Source organism: Pelodiscus sinensis, chromosome 14 (genome assembly GCF_049634645.1).
Source record: "Pelodiscus sinensis isolate JC-2024 chromosome 14, ASM4963464v1, whole genome shotgun sequence".
Taxonomy (NCBI): Eukaryota; Metazoa; Chordata; order Testudines; family Trionychidae; genus Pelodiscus; species Pelodiscus sinensis.
The window spans coordinates 23,034,412-23,047,733 of NC_134724.1; the positions used below are offsets into that span (position 1 = coordinate 23,034,412).

The 13,322-nt window shown below is 45.6% G+C and overlaps 1 protein-coding gene across 4 annotated transcripts in view; it reads right to left on the reverse strand.

The window, feature by feature from the left end:
• SEMA6D (semaphorin 6D) overlaps positions 1-13,322 on the reverse strand; it is a 374,148-nt gene that overhangs the window by 125,581 nt on the left and 235,245 nt on the right. The gene's annotated exons all lie outside the window — the stretch shown is intronic.

Sequence of the window (13,322 nt, forward strand, 5' to 3'; positions counted from 1 at the left end):
TCAAAAGAGGATAAGCAAATTCCCTGGGAATTTGCATATCTTCTTCCGATCTCACTTTCGATAATGGCTTTTTTTTTTGAGGAATAGTGGCTTTTCAAAAAAAGGGGAGGGGTTGCCGAAAAGAACCTGTGTCCCGACTACTTTCACTTTAGAAAGCTCTCCTTTTGAAAATTCCCATGGAATTTGCATATCCTCTTTTGAAACTTCAGCGTAGTCTAGACATAGCCTCAGATAGACACCCAGCATGGAACAAAAGTTGAAAGTTAGCAAAGTTATATGTGACTTAAAACAGACTCTTAGAATTACTGCCTGTAATAGGGGTTTTTTTTCTGATAAATACTCATCAATTATACCTCACTGCCCTTTATTTGTTCACTGTTAGTTGACCAATTTCTTTTAAGCATCATGGAAGATCTTGGTTTTGAGTCCCTATGAATCAGTTCAGAAAGATCACTTGGTGTGTAAATTAGAGCAGCAGTGAAGCACAATGCTATTTATGAAAGAAGCTGGATAAATGGGAGGTTGAAGTTATGGTTGTAGTCAGTACAGGAATACAAGGTACAGGGGAAAGGCCACATGGTAGGAGCACATAAATTGAGAAGGATTTGTGGGGAAATACGTAAAGTGCTAAATATACAGTAATTCCTCATTTAACACATGTCCGCTTAACACATTTTTGTGATAGCATGATTTTTTTTTTAGGGAACGTTTTTTGAATTACATGACCGTCCCTGGAATAACACGATTTCCCCAGCCGGTCCATTGCTGGTGGTTGTATGGGGCTTCCCCCGCCTCCCTGCAAAGCAGCGGAGCGTTCACCGCTCTCTGTGCCATTCCCAGCTGACTCCCCCTTGCTGGATGCCTTGCCCCCTCTCCTCCGCCCCTGCTTGCAGGCCGGTGGCTGGGTTTCCCTAGCTGGCCTGTCACTGCGGCTGTGCAGGGCTTCCCCTGCCTCCCTGCAAAGTGGTGGAGGGTTCGCCGCTCGCTGCACCATTCCCCGGTAGACTGTCACAGGGGCGTACTACTAACCCTGTCCCCCTCCTCTTTTCTCCCCTTCCCTTCCCCAAGCACCTCCCCTCCCTGCTGTAACCCAGTCCTCTTTCTCCCCCAACCTTATGTCCCGGTCCTAACAGACACCACCACTTCAAATGCAACCCCCACCTTTTCCATTATTTTCAATGGGAAAATTGATCCTGCATAACACATTTTCACTTAACACGATCATTTTCTGAAACATATCTATAGTGTTAAATGAGGAATTACTGTATAGAGCTTTACTATATAAAGTCTTATTTGTAATAATAAATGTACAAATATTTGAAGGATACAAAGACCAAGGAGAGAGACTAATAAGGCTGCCTCTAGACTGGCATGATTTTGCACAAATACTTTTAACGGAAAAGTTTTTCCATTAAGACTATTTGCACAAGAAAGCATCTATACCGGCATGTGCCTTTGCGCAAAAGATTTGCTTTTGTGCAAAAGCAACCGTGCCAGTGTAGACGCTCTCTTGCGCAAGAAAGCTCCGATGGCCATTTTAGCCACAGGGCCTTCTTGCGAAAGAAAGTAACTTGGCTGTCTACACTGGCCCTCTTGCACAAGAATACTTGTGCAAGAGGGCTTATCCCTGAGCGGGAGTGTCGGAGTATTTGCACAAGAACCACTGATTTTGTACAGTACAAGGTCAGTGTTCTTGCGCAAATGCCCGTGGCCAGTGTAGACAGGCGGCAAGATTTTGCGCAAAAGTGACTGCTTTTGCACAAAATCTTGCCTATCTGGACGCACCCATAAGAGTGCAACTAAGAAACGGTCATTTTAAGTGCAATATTAGTAAAAGCTTCCAGGCCAGAAATTCTGTTTTAGTATCTATATTCAGATGCTTCAAATGTATCTACCCAGTCACTTGAGGCATGTGTCCAATGAAATTACATGTATGGTATCACAAATTAAGAAGAAATTATATAATCTTCCTCACACAGTTCCCCACTAGACCTGTCCAGAAAGGGGAATTCCTGCAAACTGGAATTTTCATTTTGGAAAAACCAAGCCCTGGTGTTTATGAAAAAGAAAATGTGCTTTCTAGATCCTTGCAGCTGTCAGGGATCTGTGGCCAGCTTTCCCACTGAGCTGCCCAGCTCTTGCAGCCTGGTAAGCCAGCTACCCCAAGAGTTGGGCCACCCAGGGAACCTGATGGCCAGATGGTTTGATGCTGTGGCTGGGAGATTGAGAGCCCCAAGCGAAGCCAGGGCTCTCAGGGTATGTCTACACTACCCTCCTAGTTCGAACTAGGAGGGTAATGTATGCATACCGCACTTGCTAATGAAGCCCGGGATTTGAATTTCCCGGGCTTCATTAGCATAAGCGGGGAGCCGCCATTTTTAAATCCCCGCTGCTTCGAACCCCGTGCAGCGCGGCTACACGGGGCTCGAACTAGGTAGTTCGGACTAGGGTCCTATTCCGAACTACCGTTACTCCTCGTGAAACGAGGAGTACCGGTAGTTCGGAATAGGCACCCTAGTCCAAACTACCTAGTTCGAGCCCCGTGTAGCCGCGCTGCACGGGGTTCGAAGCAGCGGGGATTTAAAAATGGCGGCTCCCCGCTTATGCTAATGAAGCCCGGGAAATTCAAATCCCGGGCTTCATTAGCAAGTGCGGTATGCATACATTACCCCGCTAGTTCGAACTAGCGGGGTAGTGTAGACATACCCTCAGTCTCTCCAGACAAGGCTCCCTGCTGAAGTGCCTAAAGCCTGACAGCCATGGCTTGAGCCCTGGCTCCCAGAGATTCCAAAGCAGCAAGGAGCCTGGAAATCCTGACATGTTCTGCTGCACAGCTGAGAGTTTCCAGGGTTTCAAGGATGCTAGGCTATTAGCCTTATAACAGTTTCAGCAGTTTCCAGGCTCCCAGAGTTCTTGCTCTGGATAACTGGGGAGGGATCATGTGAGGATTACTTGTTGTGATCCCTGCCTCTGGGGCATCTGGTATTGGCCACTGCTGGCAAACAGGATACTGGGCTAGATGGTCCTTTGGTCTGACCAGTTGGGCTGTTCTTATGCTCTGCTGCAGGGACCATGTAAACTCCAGGCTCCTGGCCCTGGAACATTCTGCATGGTGGAGTCTATGATTTACGTGGGTAGTCCACATGCTTTGGGTTCCAGGGATCTATGCCAGTGAAAGTTTGATTGACTCTAACTTGGGTTTGATAAACAGCATTTTGGAAAATTTCCCATTAACTTTTAATCCCCATAAAACCCATATCTACCCTCTTATCTCACCCCTTTCTCAAAAAGCACGGGAGAACTGATAACCTTGTTACACACCATGAGGATCTGTCAGATGAAGAAGAGCAGCAATCTCCAGACAAGCAGCTATTACAATACTTAAAGGCTGTGTCTAGACTGGCCAGTTTTTCCGGAAAATCAGCCACTACTGACTTCCTACTGTAAGAAATCAGTGCTTTTTGCGGAAATACTGTGCTGCTCCCATTCAGGCAAAAGTCCCTTTTGTGCAAAAATCATGCCAGTCTAGACGTAGCCAAAATGTTTATTTACAAAAGTATTTTTCCTCACTTAATTTATTGGGATTACTGAGTTTCACAATTGATCTCAATTGCCATGATAACACACGATGGCTGCGTCTAGACTGGCATGATTTTGTGCAAATACTTTTAATGCAAAAATTTTTCCATTACAAGTATTTGCGCAAGAGAGCGTCTATACTGGCAAGTGCCTTTGTGCAAAAGATTTGCTTTTGCGCAAAAGCATCCGTGCCAGTGTAGACGCTCTCTTGCGCAAGAAATTAATGTTGCTGTCTACACTGGTCCTCTTGCGCAAGAATACTTGCACAAGAGGGCTTATCCCTGAGCGGGAGCGTCAGAGTATTTGCGCAAGAACCACTGATTTTGTACATTACAACGTCAGTGTTCTTGCTCAAATACTCGCAGCCAGTGTAGACAGGCGGCAAGATTTTGCATGCCAGTCTAGACACAGCCAAAGAGAACAATGAAGTAATAGACAGTCAGGATTCAGATTATTGAGAGATGCAGAATAGCCTGTGTAGGGAAGTGGTGGAAGCCCCAGAATAAGAGGCTTTTAAAACTATATTGGACCAAACACACACATACATAATGCATAGATGACAACCCTACATTGTTAGGGAGATAGAAATGATGATTAGATAGGTATCTTTCCTACCTACCATACATATTATCCTCATAATTTTCAACAGAGTACTCTTAGATGTGCCAGCTGAAACTGAAGCCCCATTGTCCTAGGTGCTGTACAGATACTTAAAGACAGTTGCTGCTCTGAAGAGTTTGAATTCTAAATAGACAAGGTAGAGACTGGGTGTCTGGCCCTTCTCCCCCATATGGCTGAATGGATGCTATGGAGACTGCCTTACTTCCTCCTGAAGCCGGAAACTGTTTAGCTCCATCTGGTAGCCCTTCATGATGATTCCAGCCCTCAGCTCAGTAATGGTCTCTCTTCTTGTGGCAGCAGAATCTAGTGAATCAGGAGGCCAGTATCTTTAGTGAAGAGTACAGAGTCTACAGTCTCTTGGGGATTTTAGACCTCTTTGCTCAGGCTTTAAGAACTCTTCTGCTAGGATTGGTATGGGGTGTCCAGGCCTACCCACTCCTTCTAACTTCAGGGTGATTCCAATCTGGTGAAGCAGTTGGAATCAATTTCTCTCTATTCCTTACTGTTTCCTACCATGCCTCTCTTGTAGACTGTTTTCCTGGCTCACTTTTTGTGATACTCTTCTTCTGGAGTTTCAATTACCAGGGCAGCTTCTCACCAGACTCTTGCTAAAAGTTCCTGCTCTCCATGGATAGTGGGTATAAGAGGCAAGGGGAGGCAATGGCTTCCCTGGGTCTTAGTGCTCAACGTTTCCCCTCTTCCTATCCTATTTTGACTGTTCTCAAAGGCTCCCATAGCAGGCTGTTGCAGCTTTCAGACTGGTGACTCTTCACTCAAAGTGGATCTGTTCATCTAAAAGTGAAAAGCTTTCTAGCTTACCAGACCTAATAGCATAACATTGAACTTGTGAAAGATCCATTAAGTGGTAATGAAACCATTTAACATGCATGTGCTAACTCTGAATTTACTGTAAAACCAGTTGTACATTACTACAGGGCCTTAGCTTAAAACTTGCTTTAAATATTTCATTAGTTTGTTGTTAAAGATAATAAAATCACATCTCTAAAAAGTCTTGCATAAATTTTTAGATGCACAACCTGAGTATTCAGCTTTAACCTTAAATGCTTGGATTTTTGGATTTTCAGAAATACAATCTTGAATGACTGATATCTAAAATATCATGTTATTATTTTAATTACTATAGTACACAAACTTGCTTCCAAAGTCTTCCTGTCCTTTTTATCCATCCCTTCTCTCCTTTCACACATACCCCTTGTTGAAGAGATTCCTTAAAGGGAGAACATTTATTTTCTTCCAGATTGCTGGACAAATGCTTTTACTTCTGACTATTTGATGAACTAGTTTTAAGAGAATCCTCCACTAAAATTAGGAAATTATTAAGGTATAAAATCCCTCATTCTGCTTAAAGTCTTTGGAAACATATTTTTAATATAAATATACAGTGAAATTTTATAAAAATGTCTTGTTATAAAAATCACACAAAATAAATTAGTGTTCCCTTTTTGTAAAAGCAATGAACTTTGTCATGAACACACTAAACTGCTCTATTTGATTAATTTAAAATAATGTCTTTGTTTCAGTGTGTTAAATGTGTAGTAATCTGGAATGATTACTTTATGAAGGTTTAAGAGTACATTTAAAATATAAAATCATCTTAAAAATACTGATGAAGAAAACATAAAACAGAGAAGGGTTGCATTATAAATCCCATAATATTTAATGCTGTATTCAGCAGGAGGGCTGCCTACTACAAAAGTTATTTTTTTGCAAATACATTTCTGATAAACTTCAGGATATATAAAAAAACTTGTGACTGACATTTTTATTCCCAAATTTAGTGTTTTTTAATTAGGAACCTTCTGCATGTCCAGTCTTTACAATCTGGCATGCAATGGAAAACATTATTTTCTTTAGAAAGAAATTTTAGAAGAGTAGTTTTTTTCCAAATATCATTTGCTACATTTGGGTTCAGGGAGTTGGCTGAAATGGGTGAGCAGAGAGAAGAGGGAGACAGTTGGGAGGGGAGTGGGTATGGTCAGGGCAGGGATGGAGTCTGGTTGAGGCCACAAGATGGGGAGCTTGCCTTCCCAAGAAGCAGTTTCACCCACTGCCCATGCGGCTCTCTCTTGTTCTTCAGCTTCTCATGCAGCTACCACTCCCCTCAGACCTGTAACTTCTTTATCTCCATAGCTTTTTGCAGGGCTACCAATCAGACTGTGCTAATCCTTTAGGGTATGTCTACACTACCCCCCCTAGTTCGAACTAGAGGGGGTAATGTAGTCATACGGAGTTGCAAATGAAGCCAGGGATTTGAATTTCCCGGGCTTCATTTGCATAAAGCCGGCCGGCGCCATTTTTAAATGCCGGCTAGGTCGGACCCCGTGCCGCGTGTAGCCGTGGAACGAGGCGTACAGCTAGTTCAGATTAGGAAGCCTAATCCGAACTAGCTAGTCCGTGCCGCGTGTAGCCGCGCGGCATGGGGTCCGACCTAGCCGGCATTTAAAAATGGCGCCGGCCGGCTTTATGCAAATGAAGCCCGGGAAATTCAAATCCCGGGCTTCATTTGCAACTCCGTATGACTACATTACCCCCCCCAGTTCGAACTAGGGGGGTAGTGTAGACATACCCTTAGTTACTGCTCCACTGAAAAATCAGCTGGCGGGCACATACAAGTGAGAAAAAGAAAAGAGGAACAAAATCAAAATCTCATTGACCTGGCCCCTAAGCGAGAAGAAAAAACCAAACCAAAACACCCCCGCCCCCACCTTCTAAATCGGCTCCTTTCCCCAAGCCTCACCGTGGCCTGGATCAAAGTAAGGCAGGGGCCAGATTCAGGCCACCCTTGCTTTAGTAGCTGGGAGAGTGTGGGCTGTATACATCCCATGACAGTGGGAGAAAGAAAACAGTGTAATCCACATTTTTACAGATGGAGAACTGAGGAAAAGAATGATTAAAGACTTAATCGAATGTCAATTAAAGTCAATGGGAGACTTCTATAGGTCACACAGCAGTCCCAGAAGCTAAACCCAAGTCTTCTTAGTCCCAATCCAATATCTTAACCACAAGATCATCCTTCTATAGTGCTTTCAGACTGGCAGAGTAAATATCAATTGTGTTTTTTGGTTACTGATAATGTTGTTACTAAGTGGTTCTGCAAAGGGACTGAAATAAGTACCAAATAACCTTTCAAAACAGAATGATGTGAATTAATTTATACATGCACGATGTTATTCCAGCAACCAAAGCTTTAAAACAATGTGACCAAAGGTGGCGAATAATGATAGAGAGCAAAATTGTGAAGTTGCTATGGTAACTATCATCAGTTCAGACAGGCTGTTGATACAGGATCTTATTGGGTATATTCAACCAAACATTATATTTATAGTCTTAAATTCCAAAATTGAAAACTTAAAGTTAACAGAAATTAGAACACAATCCAGGATTTATCCAGTTAGTGGCTCTAAGGCTGAGATAATATTTCCATTATTCTCTCTTTTTTCATCACTTTCAGTGTTTTAATGAACCTCAAAAAACAAACAAACAACCCTCCCCACCCCCAAAAAAACCGTCCAGTGCTTCAGCTTCTCATGCTTGACCTTAGCTTCAGAGTGAATTGTTTTGGAAAGTGGGAGAAGACCATTTAGCCATTTTTGATTTATCTGTGGTGACTGTGGGAGGTCTGGAGAGATGATGTTTTTCAGTTACTGAAATAACTAATTTGCTACTTAAAGATTATGTACTGAGTGTGCATATACAATACTTTCCGTAATTGAAGTAAGTCAAATAGAGTTTCATCAGTCAATCTAGTTGGCTTTACAGTAGAAATAAGGACGAGGAGTCAGTTCAAAATCTGACAATGAAAACATTATCTCCCTGCAAAACAAGTCTCTTTTAAACCCTGATTCACAAGGGGAATGTCTACACAACAACGTTTTGGCAAAGAATAATGTCTACACACAGAAGTCACCAGAAAAAAAGTCACCAAAGCATGTTTACACTTGCTACCTCTGTCAACGGATTGTGTCCCCATCTTTAGCTCCTCTGTCAACAATGGGAGCAATGCACTGTGGGGATGTATCCCACAATGCCAACTGACACCATCTGTCACTAGGTGTTGTGGGACTTTGGAACAGAACACAGGGCATTTTGGGACTGTGCAAAATGTCCCATCAGGCACTGCTTTATTCAGGAGCTTCTATCATTCTTTCATGCCTTTTTTCTAGTTGCCATTCCCTGCTGTGCACTCTAGTATCTACTGCGAGAAAGAATGGGTCCCATAGGTCTCTCACATGTTCTGTTAACTGCTGTGAGGCCCTCAGGCATGGCTGTGGAGATCATACTGAAATTACTGACAGAGGAAGAAGAGATGGAAGTGCCCAACAATGTGCACGATATGGACAGTAGTAACCTATCATTGTGTTTGGCAGTCACCGAGCAGCTGTATATGGTAGATAGGCACTTCTGGACTATGGAAACAACATAGATTGGTGGGATTGCATTGTGAGTGAGGGGGTGAGGATGGCTGGCAGCTGTGCAAACGGACAAAAGAAACCTCAACCGGGGCTATAAAATTCCCTTTGTAGAAGCACAGTTCTAATTATGCCTCACTTCTCCACAGGCCGGTACCACGCTGGCAGATATCTCCCTGCTTGGTGTAAGCAAGGAAATGAGGGCACAACTTCTCCAGGCTTGTGCTTTCACTCTGCTTCATATGCAGCCCACTTAAGTTCACCACTTTGGTTCCTATACAAGTGATTGCTGAATGGTACAGGGTAGTGTCCTGAAATGGGAGACAGGACAAGGCTATACTATCATGGAATCTGTGGCAGAAAATTTACAAGCATCTCTGGAAAAATTTTGATTGCCTCTCTCTTCAGGATTCCATTGAGATCATGGTGAACCTCAACATCCTGATGGGCCAAAGGAATTAGCTACACAGGGATACATGCAGCTCAGAGAAACACATCCAGCTCCCACTTTTTCATGCCTTTAGCTCTGCACTCCATAATATATGGCCACTTACCCAGCATCTCATCTTCTGCTTCCTGATCCCAGGAAAGTGATTGCTTAGACTGGCAATGTTCATCAGCAGCGGAGAATAGTTCCTGGCTGCCAAACACATTTGGTAGCCCTGGGGCAGAGAATCCCTGATCCTTGTCTACCTCAACCTCTTCATCTACAATTTCATCCTCCGGGCTAGGTCCTGTGTGTATTGCCTCCATGTCTTCTAAAGTATAGCTCCTTATAGAAGAAATTGTTACTCATCCTGTGCAGTAACATCTGTTCTTCGAGATGTGTGTCCCCGTGAGTGCTCCACTACAGGTGTCGGGCTCGTCCTGGTGCTGCAATCCAGAGAGTTTTAGCCAGCAGTAGCTCCCAGTGGACTGCGCATGTGCAGAAGCCGTCTCTCGCCGTTTGCACCCTTTTTGCACATCGCAGTCTAACACCAGTTCCTCCTAGCCGGAACGTCTGAAAAATACAAAGGTGAGAGTTCCAAAGCAGGGAGGAGGGCGGGTAGTGGAGCACCCACGGGGGCACACATCTCGAAGAACAGATGTTACTGCACAGGGTGAGTAACAATTTCTTCTTCTTTGAGTAGGTCCCCGTGGGTGCTCCACTACAGGTGAGTGTGAAGCAGTAGCCCAAAAACAGTATTGTGCTTCAGAATTAAGCGTGCACAGAGGATAGGACTGCTTGAGCCACTGCTGCATCTGCCAAAACAATACGTTCCAGCGTGTAGTGTCTGGCGAACGTCGATGTGGATGACCAGGTTGCCGCACGGCAAATGTCCTGGGGTATGTCTACACTACCCTCCTAGTTCGAACTAGGAGGGTAATGTATGCATACCGCACTTGCTAATGAAGCCCGGGATTTGAATTTCCCGGGCTTCATTAGCATAAGCGGGGAGCCGCCATTTTTAAATCCCCGCTGCTTCGAACCCCGTGTAGCGTGGCTACACGGGGCTTGAACTAGGTAGTTCGGACTAGGGTGCCTATTCCGAACTACCGGTACACCTCGTTTCACCTCACTACACGGGGTTCGAAGCAGCGGGGATTTAAAAATGGCGGCTCCCCGCTTATGCTAATGAAGCCCGGGAAATTCAAATCCCGGGCTTCATTAGCAAGTGCGGTATGCATACATTACCCCGCTAGTTCGAACTAGCGGGGTAGTGTAGACATACCCCTGGATAGAGACATCTCTTAAGAAAGCCGTGGAGGTGGCCATGGCTCTGGTAGAGTGCGTTCTAGGCTTAGAGGGCAATGGTTTGTTACGAAGTGTATAACAGTAGGTGATGCAGTTTATAATATGAGATGAAATACGCTGAGATGAGAGTTGTTGAACTTTGGAATGAGTTGTGAGGGAAAAAAACAGGCGTCTTGATTTGCAGAATTGACACGTCCTGTCCATATAGAAAGCCAAAGCTCTCCTAGCATCCAAAGTGTGCAGGCACACATGCTCCAGGGTGGAATGCGGCTTAGGGTAAAACATATGGAGAATTATTGGCTCATTGACATGAAACGATGAATTGACCTTTGGAAGAAATGATGGGTGACATCATAGTGTTACCCTTTGGTGAGTGAACAGCATGTACGGAGGGTCAGCCGACAAGGCTGCCAGCTCGCTGACTCTTCGAGCAGAGGTGATGGCTAAAAGGAATGCAACTTTCATAGTCAGAGTCTGTAGGTCACAGGTTGCCAAGGGCTCGAACGGTGGACGGGTAAGTGTATCAAGGACCAGTGTTAGGTCCCACGGCTCTGGAATAGCCTTGTGCAGTGGATAAAGATTGATCATGCCTTTCATAAGTCTCTTAGGGTATGTCTACACTACAGCACTAATTCGAACTAACTTAATTCGAATTAGTTAATTCAAACTAAGCTAATTCGAACTAGTGCATCTAGACCTAAAAAATAGTTCGAATTAGCATTTTGCTAATTTGAACTAGTATGTCCACATTGAGTGGACCCTGAACCGAGGTTAAGGATGGCCGGAAGCAGTGCCAGCAGGGCATCAGGTTAGGACTTAGACGGCGGAGCTGCTGTCTCAGGCTAGTCGAGGGCTGTGCTTAAAGGGACCCGACCCCCACCCCGGACAGACAGTTCTCAGGGGTTCCCCGCTCGCTTGTCTAACTCGGTGAGGGACAGCAAAGCAGTCCTGTCTTGGAGTGCCCTGAATGCCCACACTCGGCACATCACAGCACTCGGCCATCAGCCTGGCTGCACTTGCCGCAGGCTGCCATCCGGAGGGGTCAATTGGGGGGCTGCAGAAGAGCTTCCACCCCAAGGAGCCTGCAGAGCCACCCCAGTCCTCCCCTTCGGGGGCTCGTACCCCATTCCTCCCTCACCTCCTTCCACTTACCCCTCCCTAGCCCCCCTTCCTGATGTACAAAATAAAGGACACGTGTGTTCAAAAACAGAAACTCTCTTTATTGAACAAAACTGGGGGAGACTGGGAAAAGGAGGTGGGAGAGGGGAAGAGAGAAGGTGGGAGAGGGGAGGGCAGCTAAAATGGTCAGGGGTTTGGAACAGGTCCCATATGAAGAGAGGCTAAAGAGACTGGGACTTTTCAGCTTAGAAGAGAGGAGACAGAGGGGGGATATGATAGAGGTCTATAAAAGCATGAGTGATGTGGAGAGGGTGCATAAAGAAAAGTTCTTCATTAGTTACCATAATAGAAGGAATAGAGGACACCAAATGAAATGAATGGGTAGCAGGCTTCAAACTAATAACAGAAAGTTCTTCTTCACAAAGCAAACAGTCAACCTGTGGAACTCCTTGCTGCAGGAGGCTGTGAAGGCTAGAACTATAACAGAATTTAAAGAGAAGTTAGATAAAGTCAGGGAGATTGGATCCATGGAGTGGTATTAGCCAGGGGGTAGAAATGGTGTCCCTGGCCTCTGTTTGTGGCAGGCTGGAGATGGATGGCACGAGACAAATGGCTTGGTCATTGTCTTCGGTCCATCCCCTCCAGGGTACCTACTGTTGGCCGCTGTTGGCAGACAGGCTACTGGGCTAGATGGACCTTTGGTCTGACCCAGTATGGCCATTCTTATGTTTTTATTTTCTAAGCTCAGGGCTCAGGGTTGGGGTCTCACTCGACCACCTTGATTTTCATGCAAACCTGCTCCTGGGTGGCCGGGCTGGCAGCTATCCTGCCCTAGACAGCCACTTTCCTGTGCCTAGTGCGGAGGTCGTGGACGTTGGAGGCTTCCCCCCAAACCTCGATGAGGTCCACAATGTCCGCACTAGACCAGGCGGGCGCCTGCCTCTTGCAGACTCAGGCAGGCTCCTGGGAGCCGCCAGCCTGGTCCTGGGAAGAGGCAGAGGGCTGGGTGGCAGCGGGTGGCTGGCTCATGCCGTGCCAGGTGCAGGGTCTGCTGGCTGGGTGCTGGCAGGCTTGTACCTGGCACGGGCACCGTAGCCAGACCGTGCCCCTTTAAGGGCTCCGGGCTGGGAGGGGGGCAGACGAGTTTCCCTGGTGGTTCCCAGAGTGGCCACCAGGGCAAGCTGGGGAGGGCTAGCCTCCCACTAGTTTGAATTAAGTTGCTACACAGCGCTTAATTCGAACTACTTAATTCGAACTAGGCGTTAGTCCTCATAGAATGAGGTTTACCTAGTTCGAATTAAGCGCTCCGCTAGTTTGAATTAAGTTCGAACTAGCGGTTTGCCTGTGTAGCGCCTATTAAAGTTAATTCTAACTAACAGCTGTTAGTTCGAATTAACTTTGTAGTGTAGACATACCCTTAGAGATAGGGTGGGCGAACACTGAAACACCGTCTCTATATGGGTGAAAAGCTGAGATTGCAGCCAGGTGTACTTTTAGTGAAGTGACTGCCAACTTCTGCGAATGTAGATGGAGGATGTAGTCCAATATGTATTGGATAGATACACACAAAGGGTCATTTGATGTCTGCTTTGTATCAGGATGTCCCTGACCGCTTGTGAGCAGTCTAACTCTGAGCCCTGCAGCCACTGAAGAGCCACGCTGTGAGGTGGAGACGGTTGATGCTCGGGTGGAGTAGAGTGCCGTATTGCTGGGAAAGTAAGTTGTGTATGTGTGGAAGTCGTTTGGGTTGAGACAACGACATCCTCATTAGTTGTGGTAACCAGGTCTGGCCAGGCCAAAACGGTGCTATGAGTATTACTGTTGCGGCATCCGTCAAT